This window comes from Culex pipiens, chromosome 2 (assembly GCF_016801865.2).
Source record: "Culex pipiens pallens isolate TS chromosome 2, TS_CPP_V2, whole genome shotgun sequence".
Classification (NCBI taxonomy): Eukaryota; Metazoa; Arthropoda; class Insecta; order Diptera; family Culicidae; genus Culex; species Culex pipiens.
Genome location: NC_068938.1, coordinates 2,046,379 through 2,058,701, shown reverse-complemented (window position 1 = coordinate 2,058,701; position 12,323 = coordinate 2,046,379). Strand labels below are relative to the sequence as shown.

At 35.3% G+C, this 12,323-nt stretch overlaps 1 protein-coding gene across 12 annotated transcripts in view; it reads right to left on the bottom strand.

Annotated features, from left to right (window-relative positions):
* LOC120417311 (protein turtle) overlaps nucleotides 1-10,449 on the bottom strand; it is a 95,384-nt gene extending 84,935 nt beyond the window's left edge. For 11 of the 12 annotated variants that reach the window (XR_008212303.1, XM_039579263.2, XM_039579265.2 and 8 more), the window contains exons 1-2: nucleotides 10,317-10,449; nucleotides 3,975-4,708 (exon numbers count right to left, since the gene is read on the bottom strand). The gene's annotated coding sequence lies outside the window, so the exon portion shown is untranslated. Of the gene's footprint in view, nucleotides 1-3,974; nucleotides 4,709-4,908; nucleotides 5,167-10,316 lie in introns of those variants that run through there. The other variant, XM_052709108.1, reaches the window with a different exon arrangement.
* Between the last annotated feature and the right edge of the window lie 1,874 nt (nucleotides 10,450-12,323).

Genomic DNA, 12,323 nt, shown 5'->3' with positions numbered 1-12,323 from the left:
ATCAACCACAGAAATCTAGAGACAATAAGAAAGGTTTAAATTGTTGGTAGCTTAGTTGGTAACGAACTAAACGGATTTGAAGATGGATACAAGCTTCAAAAGCTTGCAGCAAACTAAATAATCATAAGTGACGAAGAAATGCAAAAATAATCAAACTCAAAATCTGAAGAAGAAGCTTATGAATTTGACTTCAAAAATGAATCATAATTGTTGGTAGCGTATTTGGTAGCGAATAATTTTTTTTTGTAGTGGAAAAATCACCAAAAATATTAAGGTCTTTCAATTGACAATAGAAATTAAGAAGAATCTTGGTAGCAAATTACGGTTACCACCTCAACTGGGTGGGTGGGTCTCGTGGCGCAGGGGTAGCGGCTTCGGCTGCCGATCCCGATGATGCTATGAGACGCGGGTTCGATTCCCGCCTTATCCACTGAGCTTCTATCGGATGGTGAAGTAAAACGTCGGTCCCGGTTTCTCCTGTCTCGTCAGAGGCGCTGGAGCAGAAATCCCACGTTAGAGGAAGGCCATGCCCCGGGGGGCGTAGTGCCAATAGTTTCGTTTTTACCTCAACTCAACTCAAGCTAAAATTTGTTTACTACGCATTTCACTCTACCCGGCTACTCGAGGGTTATCGCTCACGATGCATCCGACTGATAGCCACTCAGCCCACTTAAAAACGGTCACCATCGCTCATCGCATGGCGCTTTTGCATAATTTTGCAACATGCTCGCACCGTGGCTACCCAGCTTTTTTCGACACTTTTTTGTACCCCGCCATTCTTAACGTCTTTTCCTGGCGAGTTGTTTCGTCCGTTTCTTTTGTCATTTTTTGTTTCGTATCAAGGGGTCAATTAGTCTTGCCCAAAAAAGCACAAAAAAAGAACAGAGCCAATTTTGCGACACACAGGCTCACAGGATATGGGCGCTTCTTACGAGACTTATAATTAAAACTCGTTCCGCTCCCCAGATGTTGGCTACCAACGCTGCAGCATCGATTTATGAATGAAAAATTGGAAAGTTGTTGTTGTTGTGCTGCTCGCTGCCGTGATGTGTCCCAGGTGGCTAATTTGATTCGTGTGTTTTTTACGTAAAAATAAAAACGTTTCGTGACACCGCAAATTAAATACAACATTCGGCAAGGTCGCACCGAGTTATATAAAGGAAAAAAATTCAACCATAATTGAAGATTTTGAGATTGCCAACAAAAGTCGCCCAAATTCTCACATCCCATTTCGGACAGAAAATGCATTCTTCGGAAAATTCAATTGAGCAAATTGCTGCAAACGGCTGCGAAATCGTGCCACCCAAGGCACAGACAAGTGGACCTACATCGCTGGCGCTATTAAAATTTCATCTGACCCCCCGCCAAAAGCTCATATTTTATCGCTCCTTTCGTTTCACTCTTGGCTTTGCTTTGGGGGGAGAGGTTCGTCGCGGTCAACTTTGGGTAAAGAAGAACGAGCGCACCAGAAAGGAAGGTGACAGAAAGTGACACGGTCAAAAAGGTGGACCGCATGGAGAAGAAGAATTCTCACGCTTGCAAATTGTGCAACGGTTTTGGGTTAATTGAATGTGAGTGGGTTTTTGTTTGAGTAAATGAATTTATGCAGGTTTCAGATTGATAAAATCAGCTTGAATTTGTTTGTCAGATTGCTGCAATTGCAAAATAAATCGTAATTTTTTCAGCCTCGGACAAAGCACACATTAACCAATTCATTAAGCATATTGGTAGCAAATTGTAAAGATTTGCAATTCTTGGTAGCAAACTTAAAATACATCACGAATGCTGCTATTCAGAAAGTATTTAAAAACTGTTGGCAGCGTTGAAATGTTGGAGGAAGTTGGTTGTTTATCACCATTGACCTAACAGAATGCTGGTACGATAGCATCTTACTTAAGCTTGTAGTAAGGCATTATGATCGGGAAATTGATAGCAGATCAAAAAACGACATAATTTAAACTAGTAAAATTAAACGTTGGTAGCAAATCAGCAATGTAAAATTATTACAAAATTCGATAATAAACGTTTAAGGTTCAGAGTCATATTGGTAGCAAATTTGGTAATTTTTGGTAGCAAACTAATAAAACATTTAATATCGAACCAGAGTTATAGTTATTGGATGAAGCAGAAAGTCGTTTTGTTGACAAAAATCCATTTGTATCTTCAAACTGGTGTAGGAAATTGTTAGCACAGTGGGAAAAATGATGTTATGATTAAAGAACAATCAGAAAATGGTAACCGACCAAAATTACTTAACTAAGTAGTAGATCAATCAACATAATTTTGCTGAAACTTGGTAACCTAGAGCCTTGGTAGTCACTCAAAAACGTCAACAGAATTTCAAAAATCATCGCGATAAATTTTCATGATTTGGTAGCTAATCAATAAGTTACTAACATTTCAAATCACAAAGTTTTGTAAATAAATTGCTTATAGCTGTGGAAATAAGTGATACCGGAAGTTGGTAGCCACGAAGAACTGAGAGATGAAGTAAGTTGGTAGTTATGTAGGAAGGATATTCTGAGCCCAATGTGTAAATTTTAGGGAAACAGGCAATGAAAAGTTCAATAAATTGATAGCAGACCATGATGAGTGATGACTCAAAGATTGGTAGCCACATAGAACTTAGTAATAAATTAATTGGTAGCCATGTTTAACTAATAAGTTCCTATGTGTGAAGATTAGAGCTAAAATGTGATGAGTGATAGGTATTTTTGGTATTTGACTAAAAATTTCTTCAAATGCAAAAGAGAATAAGTACCAAATTCAATAATAAAATTTAATGATTTGAATATACTTTGTTACAGTCTTAATTTACGCTGAGAAACATAGGAAACCAAATAACTTTTAAGAACTTTAAAAAAACTGTAGAATTATACAAACATTTTATAAAACAAATTTCATGCCCAATTTTCGAAAAAAATACAAGTAGTACCACAAAATTCATTTAAACAATTACAAACGCGACATTTTAAAAGTTAATTACAATAAAAACTGAAGAACTTAGTTACCTGAACATGCTCCAATCGATATAAATGAATTTTAGTAAATTTCATGCAAAATAAAATAAAATGAGTACAAATGATATGATTCTCTGCTAAGAAACCAGGCACCTCCATAATTCACTCAGAGGAAGAGTAATTCAATGGAGGCGCTTGGTTTATAAAAATGATTTCAAAGCAATTATACCCGAAATTTACAACTTTATTCTTTCGCAGCAAATTCACTAAAATTCAACTCCGTTGATTGGAGCGTGTTCAGGGAGCCCAAATCTATCATACCCTGATGAAACTGAAGCGTTTCGGTAAAAATAGTAAAATATCAATGCATTCAGAAACCATGCATGACAAAACAAACGTTATAACATGTTTTCTAAATGGATTCTAAATCAAGTTTCATGAAATATAGATTAATTATTTCCCCAGAAGATATTTTACTCTCTGATTTTTTACCATAACCAAGGAAAAAAACTTGAAATAAAATAGGTACTAGCCTAAACACTAAGAAAAGAACAATGATGACAATAAGTCAAAATTCTAATTTGGTATCCATCTTTACCTTTGACAAGTCTAACTTTTGCAATATACTTGTTTTAACTTTTCAAAATTTGATGTTTGAACATTATTTTTTTAAAACTCATAAATTCTACTTATGTTTTTACAGCTCGGAAAGGATTATTATTCATCAAAAAAATTACAGAAGCTTCTGCAAAAATCCTGCTCAACAACTTGACCGGCCCAATTCCCCACTATCGCTCGCGCAGCGATCCATAAGTACCCATTATGAAATCGAACTTTACGTAACAATCAATACACCAAACACACAAATTTATGTAGAATACGCCCTTAGCTTTTTGCATCCTTCCTTCCGTTCGCCCACCCGCCAGCCCGCGGCACCAGGAAAAACCACCGCACCGCAAAAGAGTCCTTTACGCCCACCACCCCTCGCCAGAGTCTGCGGAAAAACTCACTCACCTTTCGCACCACAGTAACGCCCGGTTATTTTAATATTTTCCTAGCTCCTGCTCCTCCAAGCTGATGCTGCCCGAACCGCCCGTGAATGTCGTCGCGTGTGTGAAATTTAAATCCTTTTGACGTTCTTTTTTTTTGCTTCCTTTTTCCGACCAACTCCGCGAGCAAATTACAGAACCTCAGCAAGCGCGCACATATTCACGCCACTCTCAGCAGGCGTTGAGTAATCCTTGCTGCTCCTTCGCCTGTATCGTGCGGGGGGGGGGGGCTGTTCACACAATCATACACATTCAGCCTACTACAACTACACACGCACACAGTTGTGAACCCACAATTGCCAATATTTCCCGCAACACACAGAGTTGGCGTTGAGAAAAAAATGGACAAACACCGCGCGCGCGAGAATAATCCTTTTCCAAGAGCAACTCCGAATTCGCCTGCCTGCTATTGCGTGTGAGAATCTTTGAATGTGTGCGAGCGCTGCTCCTGTCAGGATCCGCTGCTTGGGTGAGTGTGTGCGTGCGTGCCTTTCACACTAGAGCCCTTTTTCCACCTCAACAGAGTGTTCTTTTTTTTCGCATTCACTTGATTTTCGATTTTTCACCTTTAACTTTTTTTCCTCCTGTGTTTTTTTTTCAGCTTCAATCAGCACTTTTACTTCCTGGCCGAATTCGATGGCCTACTGCGGGCTTTTTGAACGAACTTCAAGAAACCGCAATGCACCTGTTTTCCTTAAACTGTTGAAAAAAAAAAACAAAAATTGTAACCTTTTGTAAAAGTTTCGTTTGCGAGTAACAACCGTTTCCCGTAACAATTCTCACAAAAAAGGACTTCACAGCTGAGGGCCTTCTAGGATTTCAACCTGAAAGGGGAAGGGCCGTCAGGACCTTTTTTCCGTTTCTGTCCCAGATTTTTCCTGTCACTCCCAAAAACTCACAGCTTAACACTATTCTAACCGATTTCCACCTCTCCAAACTATCAAAATCGTCTTCCAAAAGGACTATTTCCCCCGTCGTTCACGTAAAATCACACGAAATTCACTTGCAAAAGAGCTTTTTTTCGGGAAGAAACACACCCGTTTTTGTGTGTGATTTTTTTTCCTTCCTCTGTTTGGTCAAAAGTGAGCCACACGGGACGAGAACGAGCCGAGAAGAAACGAGCGAGAATCCAGCGGAACAGTAGGCGAGCGACTGTGACTGTGACTGTGCGCGGGGTGTCAATAGGGCCCCCTTTGCTCGCTATGTTGTGTAGCAGCAGCAGCATAGAAACATGATGGTGAGAGAGAATTGAGGGAGAGAGAGAGAGTGCGAGCAGTATGAAAAAAGTATGTTGTGGTGGTGAGATCGGAACCCATGTTGGGAAGTTAATGTTTTCAAATGTGTGCAAGTATTTGGGGTGCGCTCTCGCGAGATTCTGGGAGGGAACATGGATTGTAGGAAGATTTTGGACAGAAAATTTAAAAAAAAACTTTTAATTTAAACAATTGATACTAGGTTTTATCCAAACAAATTATTCATAAAGCTTGTAAAATTTAAGATTTGATAAATGTTTTTAAAAAGCTGAACTTAAAAAAATTAAAAGTAGTTTTAAACTATTTAATTGTTGATCTCAACAATTTAATTTAATTGAAAAAAGTAAAAAAAAAGTAAATCTTTCCCAGTTCCTGAGGGGAACACCCGTGAAGAGTATCGGGGCCGGCATTTACAAAGCGGATTCAGTGGCAGTTTTTCACTCAACTAATGTTAACATGTTTTATGTTAATGTTAACATTCCATAGGTCGCCTCCCTAAGGTGTCGTGATAAGGTCCAGTTTGTGACGATACACTACCTTCCCTTTACTAAGCAATCGAATCCAGAAGGGAAAAGATCACCAGTTGTGTTGGTCCGAGTCGGGATTTGAACCCCGATCTACCGCTTACAAGGCGGAAGCGTTACCACTAGGCTACGTGGCTCGGTCAATTAAAAAAAGCCTCTTCCTAAATAAACTTGAAACTTAAAATTTTGAATTTTAATCTTCAATTCACAAAATGCTTAAAAGTATGAAACAATTATGTAACTGCCAAAAATAAGCAAAGAATTTAAGAATTTATGAAAATAAATGTCCCATTTGTTCCGAAAAACGCTGAAAATATATCATTTGCCCTCTGATTTGTTGGTAAAATATTAAAGCGCAAGTAAGTTGTTAACGATAACTTTGTCGTTATTGAGTTACGATAATGTTGTCGGATGTAACTGAGGATAACTTATTTAAAGTGACTTCTTAGAATGAACTTATTGAAACTGAATCTTCTCAGACAAAGTACTCAGAATAGTCAGTGAAAATTTATGCAAATAATCTGCATTTGTTATACCCATATTGTAAACTAGAATAATTGAAAATACGGAATATTTAAACAAAATAGTATTTTACACTAAAAACACTACAGTAGTGCAAAACTATACAAAATTTTGCTTCGTTTGATACCCATAATGCAAAGTATACAAATTTGAGTATTTTCAAAAATACGATATTGATTTGATTTGATGGGATAACCAACAGGGCCACAAAAAAATTAGAGAATTTTTTACTGAAAGCACTATTGTGCAACATTTCTCGTTATTTGATACTCGTATTGCAAATTATAAGAATTCAAGTTTTCCTAAAAATTATAAAGTGTGAATCTATACAAAATTTTGCGTATTTTGATACCCGTATTGCAAAATTTTAAATGACAAAATGACATTTTGGGAAAATTTAATTTTAAAACAGTTTAATTTTTTTTGCTGAGAATGAAAATTTTTGTCTTCTAAAAAACGGTATTTTGCGATATTTTGAGTATTTAACACTCAAAACTCTAATTTAGTGAAAAATTTTACAAAATTGCTCGTCATTTGGTATCCATATTGTAAAATAAGATTTTTTTGTATAAAAAATACAGAATATTATGATATTTTTGTATTTTACCCTAAATCACTAAAGTGAAAATTTATACTCTAATCTGGTAAAAAACGTAATTTGATATCCTTATTGCAAATTTCAATAATTTGAGTCCAGATTCTAAAAAAAATATTTTTTTAAATTTTGGAATCTTACACAGAAAATTGTGATATAGTGCGAATCTGTACACAATGTCACGCCGTTTGATACCAATATTGCAAAATTTTATAATTTAAGCTTTTCCAAAATATTTAGCACGAATTTTTTCTTAACACTAAAAATAAATTTTTAGAGCAAATTATCCAAAAAACTTTCCAATTTTTGCGGAACACGAAAACTTCAGGTTTAAACAAAAAAATCAGTATATTGCGAGATTTTAGGTATTTTGCACTAAAAACTAGAATGCAGTGATTTTTTGAACGAAAATTCTTACCTTTTGATATCTATATTTCATATGATGAAAATTTTAATATTTTCAAAAAAATACGATGTTTAAAATATTACGATTTGAAAACCTCAAAAATTAAATACACTAAATTAAAAAAAAAAAGTTATTTTAATAACAACTTTCAAAGTTCGAGAAAATGTTGTTTTTTTTTTAATTTTTAAAAGTGTATAAGGCCAATGCAAATTTTATTTTATGGTTTTTTAAATTGAGTATATTTTAAGTTTTTTTCAACAGAACAGGAAAAGACCATTTTCAACAATTAAGTTAAAGTGTATAAACTGTCCCCGAATTTTTCATTAATGTAGATTAGGAAATCCTCAAAAGACGTGTTTTTAAATCACCCAAACTCGGCCAGAATCACGCCTTTTGCAAGCAAAAAAGCGATTGTTTTTTAGATGGAAATCCCTGGCCGTATTTGAACCCAATGCATTGTTCAATAAATAAACGTTTTAAATATATAAATTTACCTAATGACTCTAAAAAATGAATATTTATTCAATATTTAAAAAAAACACTACATTGTTTAAGGATTTGTTTTCAACATTCCATTTTGATGAAACTTCTCTTCTTGTTTGTTGTAAGTTGGTTGTAACAGTGCAAAACTATGTTACCAATTATATAAACCCTCTACAAGCCATCCCCGCCTCTAGACGGGCTTCGATTTAAAAATTCGCCAGACATAATTTTTTCAACCAATTTTTGATCTTTAAAAAGCATTAGAAAGAAGAACTATTAAAATTTAGAAAAATTTAGGGTTCGATGTTTGACTTGTTTTATGTGACTTGGCCAATGTTTTAAAAAATGACATTTTTTTAAAACAAGATATCCAGAGTTTTTTTTGATAAGGTCTTATAAACATATGAAAGACAATAGTTTATAGGTCCTTTTCAAAAAAAACTCTGGATATATGCGAATTATAATACTAAAAATAAAACAAGAAAAACATAAAACAAGTGAAGTAAAGTTTTTCGTAAAACAAAACACGCTCTAAATGACCTCGTAAACACGGGAAAAATAAGAGCATTCGAAAAAAAAATTGGCAGTAGAGGGATGAAATTTTGTGTTAAAATTTTAATCTCATTTTCTGACTATTATTTTTTCTTTGTTGTCAATCGACAAAACTCTGATTTTTTGTAATTTTTTGTATAAATACCAAAAAATCATTCTAAGATACCAAGTGTCTCCATTGAATCTCCCTTTGGCAGAATAGAGCCATGGAGGCGCGTGGCTTCTAAGAATGGAACCGTAGCATTTATAATCGAAATTTATTATATTTTGTACTGGCCGTAAATCAGCTGAAATCTAGAAAAAAGGTCTCATAAACTTATGAAAGACAATAGCTTATAGGACCGCTTCAAAAAAAGAAATGGAATTCTGCTTATTGGAGTGTGTTCATAAAGTAAAATTCGTACAGAACGTTATGAAATCGTCAGCTGTGTGCTATCTTGTGACATAGACCATTTTGGTCGAAAATGAGTTAATGATGACGTTTTGCTATACTTAAAAAACACTACAAGATGCTTTAACCCGATTTTGGAAACTCGCTTCCGTTTCCCGGATATCGCAATACACACTTGTGACATAGACCAATTTATCATCAAAATGATCGTGCACACTTGTGACACGTCATACATGTTGTTGGAAAATGTGGAAAAAATTTCTTGTTTTTCACAAATTTACGTACACCCATACTTTTTAAAGGCAATGCAATCTTTTGTTTTTGAAAATATACTGATTAAGTCGGTTAAACTATTGATTTAAGCCTATTTTAGTTTGTATGGGAATTCTGTGCACACTTGTGACACGTAGTACAATTTTACTTTCGAAACACACTTCTCGAGTTTTTTTTTTAAAAGGTCCTATAAACAAAATTTTCACTTTTTGCTTTTTGGGTGTTTTTGAATAACCCTGACTCAAGGCGGTTCTAAAAACACCCAAAAAGCAAAAATTGAAAATTTTGTTTATAGGACCTTTTCAAAAAAAACTCTAGACTTGTGACACGTGCTTTTCAGATTTTTGATTACATGATTTACTGTATCTTTTAACAGGTGTAACCAAATTAATTGAAACTTGGAGCGTTTGTTAAGCGATAGTATACGAACCGATTGCTTCAAAAAGTTTGGCTCTACCATTCATAGTTTTGAAAATATTTATCATCAAACTTTAAAAATCGATTTTCTCGAAAAGTACTAAATGGTCGTTGTCACAAGATAGCACACAGCTGACGAAATGTTGAGCTGTGTAGGCAGGCACTTCATGGATAGATACTATGGATTTTGTCAACTTTTAACACAAATAATAACACCAAATTATGTTTCAAACGAATTATACGGCTTAATTGTACAAAACACTCCGAGTGACTTCAACGATGACTTAACCAGCAACGAACCCCAAACATGATACAAAAACCTGTTATCAGCTCGTCGTTCTTATCAACTTCTTTCCAGCCAAATTCTCATGCTGCTGCTGCTGCTGGCATCACTTCTTTCCTCCGCTTTGACTTTGGCATGCATGCCATCACTTTATGCTTTTATGATCAACACTGCGCCGGAGAGAGCACCGCTCCTCTCCCCTTCGTTTGTTATCGATTTTCGCTCGTTTCGTTTCGTTCATTCCATTTGTTGTCCATCCACCGACCGTCCAAAGTCGTCCCCTTCGGGCTCTTTCGGAAGGAAGCCCAACAACAGAACCGTGTGAGAATGCGAGCGAGAGAGAGAGAGCCGAGATGAGCCCTGTTTTGGTGGAGCACAACAGCGCGCCCACACACAGCCGCGAAAAAGGCCAATACACCAATACAGACAGGTGAAAAAGGCACGCAAAAAAACACACTCTGCTCTTTGCCTCATCTCTGTGGCACACAAGATTTTTCTTGTGTCGCGCGTTCCCACACATAGAAGCAGAGAAGCAAGGGGAAAAAAACTGTTCGAAATTCTATCGCACTTTTCACCGCCAATTTCCGCCCCAAAACGGCCAAATTTACCGAAAACGCGTTCACACCGCACTCTGGCACACTTTGCGCGCACTTTCGAGCCGAATTTCATTCAGAAAACCACCCAAATTGGACCACTTTGACGGAGCCAGATGTCGCCACAGCACTGTTCCAAGTGGAGAACTTTTACTCACTCTCGAGAAGAAACCCAAGCAGGCGCTGCAATCCGTTGCGTTGCGTTGCGTCGTTTTGCGGTGACGTCGCGCAACTGCGCTGCGTGTTGCGTAGCGTGAACTGTGCTCTCCTCACCTGTGTGGTGAGGTGTGTGGTAGTAGGCTGTGCCGCGTGAGTGAGGATTCGTTCTTACTTCTCACCGAGCATGGGAGATTTTGTGATAGAAAAAGTTCTAAAAACAAATAATTTCAATATGTTTTGCTTTCAACATGAATTGAGTGCATGAGTTAAGTTTGTTACCATTATCTGGGGCTAATCGGGACACATGAGGCGAATTGGGACACATTTTGACATTTTTGAGCGTTTTTTTTTTTAATTTACTACATTGATTTCCAAGTTTAAAGCACTTAAGTAGTCCAAAAACGGCTGTCCCTATTCGCCCCAGTTAACGGTACGCTTAACAAACATTAAAATAATCATTCATTGGCTTGTATTTATCTAGTAGCGACGGTCAACTAGTCAAAATTACAAACTCATTTATGTCTCCATCAAATTGATTCTTTGGTCGTTATTTAGTGGAGACGCATTGTAATTGACAATAATAAATTTAAAAATATCGAAATAAAGAGAACACTTTCTTTAACAAATAGGATAAAAGAATGTCTAATTGCATTGTTAATTTAAGGTTTCAAGAAAATCAGTTTCCTAAAATAACAGCTATTTATTTAATCACAATCGACTCTTTATGAGTTGATATGATAGGGACTATCGATAGAAGCTGTTAATAAACGTAAAAGTACGGATGAGTAGTCAACACTAGTGCCAGATTGAATTGTCTACTGTTTCCCAGTTCAAAAAGAAAAAAATATTTCTGTAAACAAACTTTGAAATTGCAAAAAAGAAAAATCATTACTCACTTTTATTGCCATAATCTGGGGCGAATCGGGATACATGAGGTGAATTAGGACAGCTGTTTTAGCCAGGTTTTGTAATATATTTTGATATTTTTGATGAGTTTCGGTTAGAACAGATACTGTAAATTAGTGCATCAATTTCCTAATTTGAAGCTTTTATATGTTTTAAAATCTACTGTCTCTTTTCAAACTGTAGTCACGATGCACCCCAGTTGACTTCACTTCACATTTTAGAAAATAAAATAATATTTTTGAATTTAAATTTAAACGAAATAAACATTTCAGAATAAAAAAAATCTTAAACTGTTGTTTTATGTGAAATTAAGTAATTTCATTTTATTTATATGTTTGAACCAAAAATAAAATAAAGTTTCGTTTCAATTAATCAATCAAAAACGATCCTTTGTTCTGTGGATTTCGAATAAAAATATTGAGATGACCTAACCAAATCCTCCTATATGAATGAATTTAAAAAAATAAAATGAGGATTTCAAAATAAAAGAACTATGAAAAATTAAAAATCGCGCATTAATTTTAATAAGCCAATCGAAAAATTCAAAGATTTTTTTTTAAATGGAAGGTTTTTTTTATTTTTTTTTTCGTAACAAACACCTGCCGCAAATTATAATTTTCAATTTTAAAATGAATGAAAAAAATATATCATAAAAAACTACAGCCCAGACTCGATTATCCGAAGCCTCGATTATCCAAAGCTCGATTATCTGAAGGTTTGTATGGGACTTCAGATAATCGAATCACGAACAAAAAAACAATTTTTCGTATTTTTTATTTTCTTACTTTTAACATCAAATTCGAGCTCTGCGACCCCATTTTAGTCAAATTTGAATGGTTGATTTGTCTATAAAATTATAAAATGAATTTTTCCAATATTTCAACACCGCCATCTTGGATTTAAAAATTATAAATTTCTTTAGAGTAGTTTACTTAAGCACAACAATCAAGAATAAGA